At 37.1% G+C, this 18,756-nt stretch overlaps 1 long non-coding RNA gene across 1 annotated transcript in view; it reads left to right on the plus strand.

Moving 5' to 3' along the window:
- The first annotated feature begins 309 nt into the window (after nt 1–309).
- The window catches only part of LOC132205144 (uncharacterized), a 216,429-nt gene continuing 197,982 nt past the window's right edge, over nt 310–18,756 (plus strand). The window contains exons 1-3 of the long non-coding RNA XR_009442667.1: nt 310–500; nt 693–773; nt 1,152–1,203. This is a non-coding gene — a long non-coding RNA (uncharacterized LOC132205144). The remainder of the gene's footprint in view (nt 501–692; nt 774–1,151; nt 1,204–18,756) is intronic.

Genomic DNA, 18,756 nt, shown 5'->3' on the forward strand with positions numbered 1-18,756 from the left:
TGAAAAAATAGAATTCGCTTCAATTAACTTGCTGCATTAAATTAACATTCAATTCAATCATCGAGCAAAAATGTTCAGAATCTTATCAACAATATTATTTAATATTTTCCTTCTCTAAAAACATTGCGTTTATGTGCTGCACCCTAGCAGCACAACGAAAATAATATTCTTACGTTTTCATACATATCCAGACAGGACATAACATGCTAGTGCAAGCAAACAAGAAACAATCGCGCCGAAAATCTAATCATTCCTCTCCCCTCTCTATTGTAGCTGATCCGCTTACAACCGCAGCAGTTTAGATTTTGGTGCTCGCGTTGGTGGCGTGAATCGGTAATTTTGGCACTTTAATGCGGTCGGAAAGTGCCGGCCGAGGGGTCGAATCGGCCTGAATTCGGACTGAAATCATTCGTGAGTGTGTCAACTTGATGTTCGCGAGTGAATTACGCGTCGGCGGCTCGTATGAAGACGACAAAGCGACGAACTTCGCAGGACAAAAGGTGAGGAAATTGCTCAAGCACGTGGTTTTTTCTTGCCTCAAAAATATGAGACAAACACGCAACACGGACTGAAATTTTTGAGAATCGCAAGTGAAAGCCTACAGAATTTTCATTTAATTTACTATTTTTGAGTCACGGAATTCCTTTTTGTATTTTTTTTTAAGCTGATTTTGAGAATTTTCATGCTTGCAGGTGCTGGTCAAGCAGCCAACATGGCTGGGATTGAACAATTCGTGTTCAAGTGAAAAGCACGTCGCTCTCTTCTCTCGCCTCGTAAGTCATAAAACAGACACTTTTTGCGGTCGTCCTCGCCAGATTCCAGGCGTTTCAACCCCCGAGCGCAATCCTTTTCTCTTTCCACCCCATAGAACGCAACGCGTTTTTTTTGCCAAGTCCCTGCTATCTGTCGTTTCTCCCCCGCACGCTCTCTCGTCCACAGACAATGCACATCACACAAATATTTTGGTCCAGCAGAGATAATATCCGACTTTCTCTTTTTTATCCCGACGGTCCGCAGATTGCTGGGGAAAGAGTTAGTTTCTATATCGTAGGTCAGTGTAAGAAGTGATTGTGTGGGCGAGAGACATCAGTGGCTGCATCAATTCATATTTTTTGTGTTATTTTAATTTAATTTTGAATGATTTTTTCTAGCTGGGGAAAAAGAGTTGCTTCAAAGCAGAACGGAGAACTCGTCACATTTTATGTAAGTAATAAGTTTTTCAATTTCCTAGAAAATTAAAATTTTAAAACAACCATGTTCTTGAAAGAAGAAAAAAATTGAAATTATTGCTCAGAAGGTCAGGTATTAGAAATTTTAGTTAGTGAATCAATTAAAATTTTGCATTGATATGCATTGCATAATTTGTAAGCAATTTATTTGCTAAAAAAGAATTTCTTACTTCTTTTATTAATTTTTTTTTTCAAACTTCCTAATAATTGATTTAAATATTATATAAATTCCAGTGTACACTTTGTTTGTACCCAAATTTATAAAAAAAAGTGATTATTATTCTATCTCTCTGATATTCTTTATCGCGGAGATTATCAAGAACAATCTTGTTGACTGAATTCACCGATATCGCAAATACATATTTGCAAGTAATTTCTTCAAATTAAACGCGGCATAAACTTGAATATTTTCCAAATTATGCACAAATATTAAATATTTTCTGCCCTCTAAAGAGTAACTATTAAAAATTGTGTCATTATATCTTAATGATTTGAAACATTTAAAAAGAAAAAAAGAGTTTTGAAATAATATAAATATCCTTCAATTTTACAATCTTTTATTCATTCAGAAAATGTAAATGTACAATTTACTAGCAGGATTTCAATTTTGGTTAAATTAAAGACAACTATTCCCCATACAGAACTCGCTCATAAACAAGGAAAAAGAAATTTTAATCAAGAGAAGAATACATAAAATAATCAATGATTCTTGAAAACCTTGGTGTTTAAAAAACACTTGAGATGGACTATTATGGTTGAAAAATATGTTTTATTTAAATAAAAATATTGCATTTGTTTGTATCATAATAAAAATTGCACGCAAAGAAGAATTTTACATAAATAATCACTGCTTTCCGGGTAATCAGAAAAGCACGGATTTCTCGGAAGGGTTCTTATATTAAGAGTTATTAAAATAATTTATGGACTTGATGGTTGCTCTTTAGGCATCTGCACGCAATCATTTTTTGCTCAACTTAAAAGGTGGGCGTGAGGTTTATCGCGTTTTAAAGCGTTGCTGTTAATTAAGCGCACGTGTACTGAATAAATTGAACAACTTAACACTTTGGCCAAACTTGGTCGTGCAGCAGCACCTCGATTACTTAAAACTAAAAGTCATCCGCCCTCTCCCGAATATATGCTTTTATAGAAAGGCTCTTTTAAAATACAAATAATATAATGGTGCGGCCGAAAAGCAACCGCAACCGTAAATAAAATATATTAAAATTTTGGTGAGTCGCCCAAACGACGAATAACAAAGAACACAATGGCCGCGATAACGAACCTTTCCAGCACGAGCTTTTGTATATATTTATTATTTATGTCACTGAAGAAAACGGAAAAGGGAAAAGGGAGCAGATTTAATTATCGCCGCGCCCCGCGTGCCAATGAAAGTTAATCAGAAAAGCCACCCCACGCCTTCTGGGTGAATAAAAAATAGAAATTTATTATTAGTGCATATATCCCCCTGGCTTTTATGTGTACATTTGCGTGGCCCGCGTGCGTATACAAATAAATTTTGTGCAAAAAGAGAAACCGGCGGAGAGCGAGCCGTGCAGCAACGGCGGCAGAGCACAAAAATGTTACGACCCTAAAGGAGGCTTTGGGAGGGTCGGCCGCCTGCCTTCGAGCCGAGTGCATGCGCCATTCGATCAGCGTTAGATATAAAGTAAGGGTGAGCCGCGGCATCTCGTGTTATCTCGCCCCGTCAGCCTCCCAGATGCACTCCACCTGAGCAGTCGCTGCCAAGGTAAGCCCACGGGCCCACGCCGGCCCCCACGGACAAGCATGCTTGTTTTCTATATTTCAAATTAACTCTCGGACGAGACGCGAAAATTAACTCCGACGAGCCCCGCGAGGCTCTGCGCATGGCCAATTAGAACCACTGCCGAGAAAAAAGAAAGGCCTTCGTCTATATAATTAGAAACCGATTGATTTGGAATTATTTCGGTTGGAAAAAAGCCACCTTTCGGCTCTCCTGGTGTGGGGAAGATTCGGGCTCGGACCACGATGAATACCTATTTTAATTAGAGGATGAATTACGATTCCTCTCAAAACCTTTTCAACAGTTAAATAGTTTTAGACAGTTTTGTAGGGAAATTTTGCTACATAGAAATTAATTTTGGGCACTAAATATTTACTGCAGAAAATTGAGGTTCACTTTTGTTTTAAATCTTGGGTTTGAATTTTAAATCTAGTACACAGGGTTTTTTTAATTTCCTTCTACAATATTATTTTCTTTTTAATTTGATATATTTACGATTTTTTATTCCTTTTGTGTCTATATTTCATGTTCATTGTGTTCTACAATATATTCCAATGCAAGTTTACAATATATTTGCATATTAAGATTCCTTTGCTGAATACAAACCGATTTTTGGTTTGCAGGGTTATTGGTGCATTAAATTTTATTTAAATCTGTTTAGTATAATTTTTTCGACTTGTCTCATTGTGATAGAAAAATAACGTTTATTTCATTACATATATGAAATTGTTCAAATTGCTGAATTTAGATTTTTTAATTTTGTAATCAATTCAATTAAATAATTTTTAAACTAAAAAATATCGATAAACAAATGAAAAAAAATTTACCTTCTTTTCTTGCTAAATAAACTCAATTTAAACTTCTGCGTCAAATAAATTTCAAATTTTGGGTATTTTTCTGTTGCAATATAACAAATTAAAACAAAATAAAAGTGAGAAAATGCTAAATTCAAATTAACAAATTCCTTTCTATTCTTTATTTTCTAACGCAGCTGTTCGAGTAGGAATTTTTTTTTTCTCAAAACCCACATTTTTTTCTCGTGCCAGCTGCAAAGAATAATCCCTGACAAAGGGAAGCATTAGAGATTTTAGCAAATTTTGCCGGCTGCGTATTTAATTTCCCTCGGCTCTGCGGCCACAATGCAGGCATTAGCGAACGGGCCGGGCTCGTAATGGCGGCCGATGAGTGGCAGGGCCGCGGGTCGCGACTCCATGCTGAGTGACGCGAACTCACGCCGACAGACATCTTGCACTGCAGCATGCTCGCTCTCGTTACCCTCGTCGCGTATCATTTGTCCTCTGGCCGACTGATAAGACCCACGTTCGCCTGCTCGTCGCGCTGCTCAAGGGTAAGAACAATATCTTACATCGACCTAACACCCCCAGCTTTTTTCACACGCACGCATTCCTTATCTGCATCAAGAGGCGATTGCGAAATTTCGTTCACTTGTGGGAAAAAATTGTATGTTCATTCTATTTTATAAAAGATATATTTTGGAAACAAATTTATATAGAATTGAAAGTGAACTATGCAAATCGTTGAGACCTTTTACCTTGGGTTCTTCCTTTCGTTTTTAAAAGGAGGGAAGTTGTTTTTATTAAAATAAGCGTCACGTTCGAGAGCTAATCGTTAGTTTGTCATTGATTTGGCCTTGGAAAAAGTTTCTAACAGGCTTTGCAAGCGATGAGAAGGCCTTATTGGAACCGAGGAAATCAATTGGACACGAGTAGCATCCGCTCATATTTGGCATAATTTATGTCTCTATTAAATTTTTGTTATAATGAGGTGCTTGGATGTTGTCTTTTGTATTGTGATTATATTCGCTTCAAAATAGATTAATATTCTTACTGAAAACAAATATCGTTAAAGTTTTAGTTTCTGAATGATTTTAGAATTCAATTTTACAAAAGCACGCCCTCAATTCATTTAAAACTTAAGTAAAATTTATATCGATTTAAATGAGCTATTCTAACCTAATCAATGTAGTGCAAAATTAATCTTGACACCACCTTCAAACAAATTATTAGAGGCATGAACATAAAGAATTGTTATTAATAATCTAGGCTTGTATTTAAGTTTGATTGGCTCATACTTCTCGTCACAATTGTAATTAAATAATTCAACATGGTTAAAACACAGCTTAATTTGCTATAACGTTTTTCATATTGGTAACATGAAATTAACTATCAGGATTTAATTCACCTAAAAATTGCCAAACTCTTCAAGCTAATTATTTGTTGATTCCTTTCTTTTGGCATAACTTTCAAACTTAACTCAATCACCTTACGCATTAATATGTCTTTGTTTTATTGTATTGTTTTGTATTTGCAAATAATACAAAATACAAATCATTATTGATTTTATTTTTGAAGGCGTTTTGGATGAAGTTAAAATTTAATTTCGTTTAATTTAAGGAATGTGCAAAATTAAAATTCTACTGGTGTTAAGATCCACACCCTAAAATGGAATTTTGACTGTAGTCAGCAATGCAAATTTAACCGTACGCATTAAGGATTATACTTTTTCACTTTCTGAAAGTCCCATCCTTTTACAAACCTGCACAAAACCTCTTCTGTATTAAAATACAGGGACACATTCCTAAGTCGAAAGGGCTTAAAACAATATTGAAAGCGGCTCAACAAGTGCAGAATCACGTGATAGGCCTACGCCGGCAGAAACATATACGAATTTGCATTCTCGGCTCCCTTGGGGCAGATCCACGCAATTTATCTCGCGCGCCATTTGCCAATTTGCATGCACGTCTCGTCCCATTCATGCCCGACAGCCAGGCATTTTATTTCGCGCTGCATGACGGCGCTTAATGAATTGCATGGGCGGACACTCCCTGTGCCCGCCACTGACATCATCCTATATGCATCCGCACGCCTAATTATATGCAAATTACGCAACCCTGCCCTAGCTCGATTAACCGTATATGCGAGGAAATTTGCTTTGAACTGACCGCTGGCCAACCGCCGAATTAGGAGTGCCATCAACTGTACACTTGCCCAGATGAGATAAGCCGGGGATTTCAACTCGTGATAGGCGTGCTGGAAATTCTTAAAAGCTCAATGGCTCATCTTTATATTCGCCAACATTTTTTCAGGCAGCAGTGTTGCTAGGCGGCAATTTTTGTCTAAAGGCAAAAAACAGCCCTGCCCGCAGTAGCTGCTTTTTGCCTAATGATCGCATAAATAAAAGCGGAATGGCTTGGAAGAATTCTTTTGAGGATCAAGGTCTAATTTATCTGCCATTTTGGCAATCTGGCGGTTACTTGCAAAATTTTCTCACGATAAGAACCGTCAGTGAATCGAGAAATGTCTTAACATTATACATTTTATTGATTCCAAAGTTGACATTTATTTTTTTAATTAATTATATAATTTACCTCTTTGATCTTTATGCTTACACAGAAACAGCGCCTTGCTTATAAATTTCTAAAAATAAAAATCAAATGAAACGAAAAAATAAATTATGATCAAATTTTTAAAAAGAGAAATGCAGAAGCACACTTATCGCTTAGAATAATAACACACACTGTATTGAAATTGAAAAATTTACTCATCCATTTTATTAAACTTCACATATTCAATTTCAAATTCAATTTTATGACAGTAAGATAAAAAAATTTAATCTTATATAATACAATCTTTATTAATTAGAATTTACAAAGGAGAGCACAAAATGACTCTGCAATGAGAAAACCATTTTAAATTTTTCAAGACAAATATATGGAATTTATGTAGATTTTCAACTAAAATTATTTTTATTTGAACTCTTTTTTAAATAGACTTATTCTGAAATTAAGCGCTAGTAACATGATCACCTCTGGAAAAATCTCGGCCGTAAAGGAAACTTCCAGGAAAATTTACAAACAGTTTAGATCAGTATAAAGTTATAGGCAAAAGTTTTTCAAGCATCTTGTGAGCTCAGCTGGTAGGATTTTTTTGGCCACAAACTTGTGTCTGCAGAGAATAAAGAAATAGAAAGTTGGTTCTCAAGCAGTCTGATCTCTTTGAATCCCCTGTTCCATTGTGAAGCACAATGCTGCGGGATCACTGCGGAAGCCCCTAACGGAAGTCTGCAACCTGCCAGACGCAGATGTCGAGCGTGTTGCGGCCCGACGTAATATCAGGGGTTCGATTCAGTTGCCGGTCTGGCTTGGCAGAAGACTTAATATGAGGCTTTATTGGAAATACTATTTCTCTATTCTTTCCTTTTGCCGATGCTGAGAAAACAATAAAACTCGTCTTCAAAAAATAAACTTAAAATAAACTTTTTCAAATCAATAAAATTAATATTTTATATAATCAAGAAAATCAAATAAACAAATCCGTTCAACAGTTTTAATAAATCAATACAAAATTCAGATTTAACTTAACCCACTTTAAAGATAAATTAAATTGAAAATTTGTATTGAAATTCCTGAGGTTAAAAAATTTGATAATTTGTTTCAGTCTACTCATTCCTATTAATAATTTTGTCATCAATTAATTGTGTCTATCAAAAGAGGAGTGGCCACATGTTTGGTCTAAACATGGCCCTCAAGCAGCCATTAGCCACATCCATTAGCGGCCGTGTGGTCCAGAGTGCGGCCACGGCCTGCGGTCGGGCGGCCATGTTAGCCGGGCCTCGTATGGATTTTTGAATAAAGTTGCATCTCCGAGGAAGTATTAAGGCGAGGTAGTCACTTGTCCCTCGGGGAAAACTAAAGGTATCGCACGCCGTCTTTGCTGCATACATAAAAAAAGGAGCCACCTCTAGTGTTTTTTACGAGCCGCGCTCCTATCGGTGGCACGGGGCGGGGCGCGCCACCCCACTCATTGGCCGACGTCTCAATCGGCCCGCCGGTTAGCCACTTTAATCTACTCTTGGGCCAAGGTTGCCGCCGAGTAATTGCACCTGGACCCTTGCCGGTTTACCGACGGGCATTTAAGCAACCGGTATTCCACCCTGGGGAAAAGGGTACGGCCCTGGCAAGGGAGGGCGACACGCAGACGTGCAGGTTAATGAAGAGCCGGGGGAATGCTTAGGCTGGAGGTTCAGAGAGACGCGAGAAAATCGATATAGAGTTGCGTGCGGTTCTTTTTGGCAACACGGCAGACGTATGAAAAAATAAACCGATATTTTCCCTCACTGAACAAACTTGAATACAACAGAGAAGGACACGTTTGTTCTATGGCTTGTGATTGTTTAAATTATTTAAATTGAATTTATTTATAAAGATTCAGATTGAAAATTTTTAATTTATTTTTCCTTTTCAATATATTGGCTTGGAATTTTCCTCAAAATTTTTATGTCTTTTACAGAGCCAATCTGTTGGTAATATTTGCAAATGAGACAATTAAGAGCCATAAACCGGTATGTATTTTCGCTTGGTGGGGTGCAATAAAGAACCGAGAGAACGGCGCGGCATCTGCATGGAAAGCCGAGCGAGGAGGATGAGCATGTCCCGCGCCAGCGGCCCCAAGTGTGGCCAGAAGGAGTTAGTTACCAAGAGAGCAATAAAAAAATGGCACGATGCATTGGCGAGCCGGCCATAAAACAATTTTAAGCATGTCGCTGTAAAAATTTTATTAATGAGAGCACGGCGAATAGAAATTATTGCGGATCCGGCGCGGTTTTATTGCGGTGCAAGGTAGAGGGGTGCGGTACTGGCTCACATCTTGGCTTTATTTTTCCGAACGCAGTATGTGACATCGTGGGCCGCAGACAGGAGAGCAGGGCACACTCGCACAGCCCGGCTCTAGCTCTCTCTGTATTATGGCCGAACGCGACTGGTGCACGAGATGTTATGGCTTTTAGTGGAGGGAAGCGTACAAATGGCCAGCCACCCAACTCGGAGCCAAGGAAAGCCATACATCATGCAACAACTCGTGCTCGAGCTTGCCGATCCGTTCTGCCCGAGCTAGTTCCGCTCGATCGCTCTCACCTAGCTCACCTCGCCACGCGACAACGGTAAGCTCATTTGCATTGCACGCCACAGCCTGATTTTCACGCCGTTCGACGCGTCCTCCGCCGCCTCCACCCCCTCCACTTAGTTCGACCGACCGCTTCCCCTCCATATTTTGGGTTATTAATTGGCCCCGATTTGGGCCGCGCACCAGAGCGCCCCAACGCGGCCGACCTCCGCCATGTTTGTAAATTAAAACCTGTCTCAGGTGGTGACCTTTCGGTGTCTTGTCTCGGTGCCGAATTACAAACCTGCGATCCGCTGGTGGAAAATTCAATTTTAAATTTAATCCTGATGGGCATTTCATTTAAATTTAATTAAATATTTTTATACATTTAAATTTTAAATAAAATTTTTTAAACAATTCATTTATAAAATATTATTGTTGCAAAAGAACAATTTTATGGGATTTATTTCTTGTTTAGAAAATTAATTTCATTTTCTTTTAAACACCAGTGATATTTTTATACTTGAAATATAAATAATTGCAATTTATTTCCATTACTTTCCAGCTTGTCTGTTTATGTTTTGCTTTACTCTTTTTTTCTCTCCTCCTTCTGCTGAGGGCGTTTATCAGCTCGGCAGGACGGCAAGGCGGATTAAGTCATTTCCCTCCACGCCAACTGATAAAAGCCCATTAAGCCGGTGCGCTGCTTGCTGGTGTGCTAAGGCGAATCGATAAATCAATAGACGCATTCCGCGAGAAAGTTGTTATGTACACTCCTGCTCGCCATGAATAAGAATCTCTGGACACATAGGAAGTTCCTCCACCGCCATCATCTCTCAATATTTATGTATTTACCCGTTCATCAAGCCGAGCACCAACCGACTGACTGACTTCTGGCCGGCCGGCGTGCGGTAGAATAATGTGCTGATGTTGCGAAAAGCGAGAGGGAGTAGTGTGGGTTGCGAAGTTGTGTGTGTGTGTACATAATGTACTATGCCTCCGAGAGGGGCTGTGGAGAACGGGCTCTCCTTGTTCATTCATTGTGTTTGCGGCCAGAGAGGTCAAAACACACGCACATGATAAATACAAACACGGTTTGCACATTTGCGACCAGGGACCAACATTGGCCATACGCAAAGGGGACTTTTATGTTCATTAATTTATTCCCTATGGATTTTATAATAACAAAAATTTGAATCAATCATTTTTCAGCCCAGATTTCAATTTAAAATTGAATTGTTTTCTTTTTCCTGCAATTATAAAATTGTTTACATCAATAATTGAATTTTACTGACCAATTTTTGTACATACTTTCTGACCCTTATTGCTATTTAGTTTTTAGAAACATTTAATCTTTCATATTGTGTAGTAATTTCAAGCATGCAGAAACAATAAATAAAATAAATAAATCGAACAAATTTTCGTGGTACAACAGCTAAATTCTGAAATACAAATGAATTTCTGAAAAATTATAAAAAATGTTCTCTTTATATGACTTGCTTTAATATTGAAAATTCCATAAAATCGTATACTTTTTTTTAAGTTTAAACAATACCTTTTTCAATTACCTTCCATGTGTAAACATTTTAATTTTTTGAAGCAAAGTTATTTGACAAATATTGCATAATAATATATAAAAAACAAGTAGATATCAAATTATCTATTCTAATAACTTAAGATTGCTTTCATTTTAATATTCTTTATTCACATTTACGAGCATTTTCACTTCCTCCTCTTGTCCTAAACGCTTTTCCGTGAACAATTTGGCTCCGATTCCAGCGCACATCCTTGGAATAAATTAACATTTTTTTTGTGAAATTTCCGTCGTGGAAGAAGTTTTACTTTTCAGACACACCAAACTTTATTTTCCGCGCAGCAGAATGCTAATGAAACGGCCCTCGTTTCCCACGAAATCGCACTAATTTCCTTGGCCGCGGCCAACTTTTGCACTACTCGCTCGTCTTGTGCCTCCCTTTTTGTTTTATGCAAAATTAAGGGAGTGCTGCTGGGGAATATTATTTCGCAGAGCGGCCCATCCGCAAAGGGCCCTTGTGCATAAATGACTGCTGCTTGGTCCTGCTCTTGAATACAAATGCGTGCTAATGAGGGTTGGCGAATTCGCAGCGGCGTCCGAGGAGGCTGTTTGTGTGTCACTGAGCCAGATTATCGCGCTGACGGAAGAAAAGAGGAAGCGTCTCGCGTACACGCAGCAAATCAAAAGTTGGTGCGCATGGCCATCCACTGCACAAACAAAGAGCACATTCAAAAGTTTTTCACATCCGCAAAAGTTTTCATATTTTCCTGCGCGAGTCGCCGACCTGGAACTAAAGAGGCCCGAATTAAATTCAAAAAAATTCTTATCTCTACGAGATGAAAATTTGAATTACAAACTCAGACTGATTTACGGCCGCTAATTGCGGCTTAATTAACTGCGCTGCTCGGCAGGGTGCCTACTTGCAGGGGCCAAGTGGGGGGCCTCCGAGGCGGAAACCGCGAGTGTCGAGCCCGTCAAAAAGCAAGCCCGCTGCTCGCAAACATGGCCGACGACACCGACGCCAGCCGTCCGCTCCTCCTGAAACAAACAGTAAGAAATTATTCAAAATTCGATGTAAGATCGCGCCAGGTGGGCGAAACTTGTTCTCAAAGCTATTAGGTTTCGTAAAGGGTTATAATCAAGCCTTTTACGCGAGCTGTTGAGCGGGTAATTCGCAGTTAGGGATTGGAAACGTGGAGATCACGTTTGTTTTACAAATATTTTAACCTTGAATGAATATAATGCTGGCTTCCATTGGTATAAAATAATTTATCAAACTAAAAAAACATTTAATTAAAAAAATTAACATGTTTTAAATTTTATTGTAATTTACTTGAAGTTGAATTAATTTAATTTTATTTTATTTAAAATTTATCAAAAATCAAATATTTAATATTGTACAAAATTAATTGAATTTATTTTTGATTTAACCAATATTATTAATTTATTTAATTTTTACTTTTCAACTCAATTACTTGTGAGTTATGTTGCTATTACAGGTATATTGTTGATTATCATCAATTTCCAAAGGACGTTTGGACAGAATCCTAATAATTATATTATAAATTTGCACGAATGGGTAAAAAAATTATGATAATTTTCCTTTACATTATCCTTTATTACATAAATGAAGAAGCACTTTGTAGAAGTGAATTTTGGGAGCCATTAATTAACTGCATCAATGAAACAAGTTCATTCAAAATAACCAAAATGTGGAATTTTTCAGGCAATATATATAAAAGAGTTTTAGCTAAATTATTATTTAAATAATTTACTTTTAATCTCATCCTTCTGCCCTCTTAAGGTCAGAAAACATCAGAGTGAGCACCAAAATGGAGCACATTTTCGCGCTAAATTTAGTCTTGTCTCGCTTTAATGTGTTTTTGTAACTCTTGTGTGAATAATTCTGTCAGTGAGCAGATAAAAGTGCTCTGACGAAAATGAAAACAGATTCGTGTCTTTGACACCAACGCTTTTTGTGAGATTAAAAAAGTTTCGGCGTTTTCCCTTCTAACTTTGGCGCAGCCCCTCTTTATATTTATTTTTGGAAGCGCGCTCGAGACGCGGAAGGGAATTAATTGCGTGTGAAGCTGTTGAATGTAAATCCGGGCGCTGATTTATCGTGAATTAATGGACCCCGATAAATAAATAACACAAATCTCGGCGTGTGTTAATCCAAATTTTCTATACTCAGACGGCTGCTTTTCATAGGGAAAAGCTTTTAGGCTGAGAAATCTGATTAGAAAAAGCTGGGAATCCTTTTAGGAAAATCTCCGTCCCCGGCCATCGAGGCTTTAGGCTGGTAATTTGTATGTAAATTGTCCTGCGCGCCAGATTAGAGAACTGAAAGGCGGCCGCGCGCGCGAGTCTTGCTGCTCGTCTTGATTTATTTTTTACAGCTCCAATCCATTAGGCGCGAGTGCATGGAGCAGAGTAAGTGAGTGAATCGCCATACAAATGAACTCATTACGCGGCATTAGAAGCTATGGCGGATTAAAGCCCTGCTCGCTCGTCTGCCTGCCAGCGAGATGTTTAATTCTTTATGACCATCGCACCGTGTGCTGGAAAAGCTCCCCGTGTTGTAAACGCACACGTTTTAATCTCTCGCCATTTTAATTTTTCTAATTGAAAACAAGTGAAAAAAAGCAACACAGTTTGATAAAAATTTTATTAACCGTTCAAGCTTAAGTGGTTTTTACTGCAATATTTAAGAATAATTATAATAAGATTAAGTTATTTTTGAATGAGTAATTTTTTTTTAATTTTATAATTAAAATTAAAGTATACTTGGTTAAGTCTTATTGATGGTACTTGTTTTGTTATAATAATTACAATAATTTGAATTTTATATTAATAATTATTTATGCTTCTGATCAGAGCTCAAAACTTTTTAAATTTTTAAATTAATTTAAATCCTTCCAGTCTTTCATTAAAAATGTAATTTAATCAAATTTGTATGTAGTTTGTAATGTTTAACTTTAAATAACAAAAACAATTTTTTTTAACTGCTCATCAACATTTGTCCAGTTGAAGAATTCAAACACTTTTGATGAGACCTTCTCTGAGATGCCTTACGCACTTGCTGAATTAGGACCGTCTGGCATTTTTGCTAATTAATTATGTCACAAAAAAGAGGAGCAAAAGTAATTCCTGAAATGTTAATTAGATTTCCTTTTCTGTCCCGACGCTATTCCGAGAAAAAAGTACCCGTGTTTGTCAGCGGCGTCGCCAAGGAGACACTTTTTCCCGAGAGCTATTTTAGTTCAAATGCTGTTTTGACGTTTGGGAAAAATAGTACCTTCTTCTCTCATTTTGCCGAAAGATATAAAAAGTGAGAGAGCAGAGCATGATCATTTGCCATAACTCGATCTTCTCTTTTTTTATGAAATAGATCGCGAGCGAAACGCGTTATTTCGGAAAAGAGAAAAAGGAAAAAAGACGAAGAAGTAGACAATCTTCTCTGGCATATCAAACGCGAGAAAGTATTTTTATCGCGCATCTCGACCCAGTTCTCGCCGATATCGCACACACGCGCTCGCGCAATATGGCGCCACCGCTCTGCATGTTATGCTACAAAACACTATGAGGAAAAGAGAGTCTCTCTTTTTCTGCTCTCGTTATTGATATTGGATTCTGTGATACGCCGCCGCACACAGCTAGCTGCCGCCACTATTTCCCAATATAAAATGCAAATCACTCTCTCGGCGGCTCTCTCGACACCGAAACGATCAAGGACTAAAAGGAAAAAGAGAGGAAATGTAAATATCTGTCGCATTTGGTCCGAGCAGGACCAGTCTTTAAATTGCCTGCCTCTGATAATGAGCTCTAAATCAGACGGCTTAATACCACGGACGCATTAGGCTGGACCAACCATCTCATATTTTGTTCCAGAGCCTCTCTCATTTTAATAATAAAAAAGCGTATTTTCTCGAAAATCCAAACCGACATCAGGGTTAAAATATACATGTTTGGGCGTGGATATACAATTAAATTAAATAAATTTAGTGAGGAGTTTTACGATTTTCTGCAGATTTTTATTTTTTTAATGTATTCAGGTTATTCCGTTTAATGGCAGGTGTGCGAAAATAAAATGCACAAGGTTGGGCGCCAGAGGAAAATCTGATCACCGATTTGTCTTGCATGATATTGTATCTTGAAGAAAAAAACGCTTTTATACTTCACCCACACATCCTTACCAAAAGAACTAAAATCTCATAATTTTTTATACTTTATCCAAATAATTAAAAAAAAATAATAATTTCTTTCAGTACGAAAACATTGTGCTACTAGAACGACAATTTAGTAGATATAATTTGATTAATATTAAAAAATTTAAATTATGAGAAAAAGTTTTCAATATTTTTGAATTTATTTGTTAAAAAAATGTTAAATCTACTTATAAAAATTTTTAGTATATAACACTTAAATTATTTTAGCTGTCTGAAAAACACATATTTAACAAAACATTCAGGATTATAGCCAAGAAATTATAAAATGAATAAGTAAATCCAATGATATCTAGATGTCAAGAATATATAATGAAAATAATATATTTAACGCGATGTTTGAAGGGTACACTTGTGAGTTATTGGTAATTAATCAAACTTCTCCAAATATTTGAATTGTCACTAACAATTTCTCAAGTAAGTAATTTTAAATAGAAAAGAACAAAATAAACTTAAATATCAAGCCGTCATAATATTAAATCATATCATCTCAATCCTGTTCTCTGCAATGCAATTTCCTAAATGAAGTAAAATACGAGAGTGAAATCTGGTCTACCTTCAAGGTCTCTTTTGATTTATACATGCAAACAGAAGAATTTGCAGGAATTCAATTTTCCCGAATTCCTCTTACCAAGTTGTAAAACACAGCCGGATCCTGCTCGAAAACATAAAAGTTGATTGGCAAGAATAAAAAAACGCACGCTCGCCGCCAATAACTGGCAATTTTCATACACTTGCCCAGAGCGGAGAAATTTATGCGCACAGATACACGCAAATCATTTATTGGAAAATTTATCAGGCGTGCGTGCGGGTACGTGTGTGGGCGCGCAAACAAATGATCGTGCAAAAAAGAGTCGAGCGTATCTCTATGTGTGTTTGCAGCTCGATAGCAGTGACGCCTGCGATATGGGAGTTGTGCCAAATGGGTGCACATGTGCACCAGCGACCAACTCTGCGAGAGCGTGTGTGTCGCAGAATCATAATCCTACAAATTTCATTTTAACGTAAAAGTTTTCTCTTGTCCCGGCGTTCAATTTATTCGTCTGCTTCTTGGGCGCGACGATAAATTTTCATGGGACTTGGTGCGCGCACGCGGCTCTTTCTAAATGGGGTTAAAGTTAGTTATTCTTGCTTGCCCAACACATTACGTAAGATTGGATTTAACCCTGGCTGGCGCTGTTCTGTAGGGCAAACTTTCCTGCGCCGCTGCTTATTATGATTATTGCTGCACTTTGGAAGCAGCTGACGAAGTTCAATTTTCAGCTCGCTCGCCTTCCGAAGATGTTATCGCACCCTCGGCTCTCTCTGGGATAAAATGCCTGCCACTGCAGTTGGCTGCTCGCAAATTCACTCTATAGACGCACTTTTCCCAACGTGGCGAGCATAAAACTTTCCGCCCTCACGCAACGTGCTGAGCTGAGGCTGTGAAAAATAGCTTTCTCAGTGTCCAGTTAAATTTTGATTAAAAACTTCACATTCAAAAAGAGGAAGAATCAAAGGCGCTGAGACAAAATTTTAAATATTATCGATTTTTAAACATAAATTCAAACCATTTGAAATTGTAATAAATAAAAATTTCCAACACAGTTATATGTAGTTTTTAAACCTTCTTTTAATATTTTAATATAATTGATTTATATTTAATTTACTTTTTTTTAATTAATTTAATATAAACAATCTTTTAATTGTCTTATAGGAAAAAAGGATGAAGAGAATTATAGATCCATTTTTATAACGAGACTCTTAAAACATGACCAAAATTTATTTTTGTTTGCATTGGAAAAAGATTAGAAGGAAAAAAAATATTAGTGAATAATAACTAGAGGTAGTCGCTGCCCATAACAAGATGCATGGATCAAATTCTCAAAGTATTTACGATTAAACTTTAGGCAGCGGTAAACCTCCCCTTGGCCTCTTTTCCTAGCTCCCTATACCTGCGATGGAAACTCTAATCAGGTTAATCAAGGGATGCGGGGCCCAGTGTGTTGCGATAAACGATGGCGAATGGACGGTGAAGGTGAATATTCAACACTGTAAAAGTTTATCATTTGGAATGTTTTTTCATGAAATCTAGCTTCCAACTTTAAATTAATGTATTATTGTAAGTAACTTTATTGTATGTTTTTCATTAATTTATTCAAAAATATAGCGGGTTTCTTTCTATACCCGGTTCATACAGGGAGAAACATCAATAGAGATTTGTGTAAAACATTTTTTTTAGATCCCCCGACGCTCTCATCGTATTTTTTTTACATCCTCCATAGATTTTACGATCCCCCAATTTATAGCAGTTAATCATGCAAAATATGCCTTCGAGTGGGCATAAATACAAAGTTTATTACAAACTTTTTCAAAATCTACATTCCTCACGCACAAACAATAAATCCACAGCCTAAATTGCAGCTCTGAGCGAAAGGCGCATCGCATTTTTTTTATCGTGCAGCCGGGGTAATGAGATCCTGCATCAGATCTCTCATCGACGGATTATTCCGCATGAAAAATCGTCAAAATATGGCCGACCCTAATAATGTAAAAATAATCCTCATCGTGAGCAGCGCACAAAAATATACACGCTGATCAAAAATTCAGGCAGCGCTCCAATCATAAAACTGTATGTATGTACATTGAGATATGTATGTTTAAGTATGAAAGAAGGGAACATGGCTCTCGAGTGGTTATTACACATCTAATAATAATCATTTCTCGTCTTGGCCCTCTCGCGAGATAATCTGCGCGCGGAGAGAGCAGCAAAACATCAGGCTAATAATATTCGAGAGAGATATTATGCCGGCGGGTGACGGTTTTGCGCTTATCATCTTGTACGATGCGCAATAAACATCACACCATTAAATGTTAATATGATCTAAAAGTATGGGCGGGTTTGCATTTCATATCTGATATATAGAAAAGTTCATAAACATTTAGAAACGTGTTTTTATTTTAGAAAGTATTACTTTTTTACTTGATATAATTTATTAAAAAAATAAATGTTTCAGAAAAATCTAAATTAATAACCAAACAATAACTAATTTTCTTGACTGAGAACTTGGAATATTTAATTATCGAAATAAAATATAAATAACATAACTTGGCTAGATCTATTGTTGTAGAATTTCAGGGCAAACAGCCACAATCAAAATGCTAAATGGAATATTTTTAACTACATTAAATTTCATCACCATATGCATAAAACATGCAAACATTATACACAGAAATAAGTCATGCTGTTAATATTTTTATGAATTTTTCTATCATATAACAATTATTGGATTTTTTGAAAAGCTATGTGGAAATAACAAGATATACTCAACATTAAAAAAATCTGAGTATCGGGGCTTCTTTTCTATTTTTTTTTCTTTGGGTAAAAGTGGGTTAAATAGCTTGGATTCAGCTCTGAGGGTTCCAGGTAGCAGGTAATTTAGGTGGGTACAAATGACGCGGGTACCCTGTGAATACAGTGGATAAGGGTTGTATATAGCTTTTTGGTTATATAGAAGCATTAGGCACCGTCTTGGTGACTTGTGGGTTAGGCATTTCAGTAAAAGCGGATATAAAAGTAAAAACCTGTTCGTAAGGTCTCTTGATTATAGTTTATTAATTTTTCCTCATTTTTTATTCTAGATTCTAGAGAAATCAACATCATAATTTATGCCAACATCACGACAGCTTTTTCTTTAAAAGAGCAGGTGCAATGGAATTAAGATAAACAGAATGACCAGCTCAGAATCGCTTTGAAATGACCAAATTTCAGGCCTCTTCTCTCCCTCTTTTTTTTTTTTTTTTTTTAGAAATGAGCGCCCCCTCGCCCTTTCTCATATGTTATTCGAGATCGAAATCGTTTATCATAAAAAGCAGATTTTTATTCACTGTCGTGGCGGACTTTACGGCTTGTTCGCGTTGAGAAGGGTAATTAAACCTCCCACTGCACCGCGGCCACTTTTTCCACGGAGGAAAAATATGAAATAAAAATTGATTTCCCGCAGAGCGTGCCAAATTCATCACCCGGTAGTGTCGTGCAGCAGCCGCGAGATAGCAATTTAAATGATAATCTGCTCATTGTTTGAACTCTGCTGGAAATAATGCAGAGAGCGCGATCAATTACATC

Source organism: Neocloeon triangulifer, unplaced genomic scaffold (genome assembly GCF_031216515.1).
Source record: "Neocloeon triangulifer isolate White Clay Creek 2 clone unplaced genomic scaffold, ASM3121651v1 ptg000002l, whole genome shotgun sequence".
Taxonomy (NCBI): Eukaryota; Metazoa; Arthropoda; class Insecta; order Ephemeroptera; family Baetidae; genus Neocloeon; species Neocloeon triangulifer.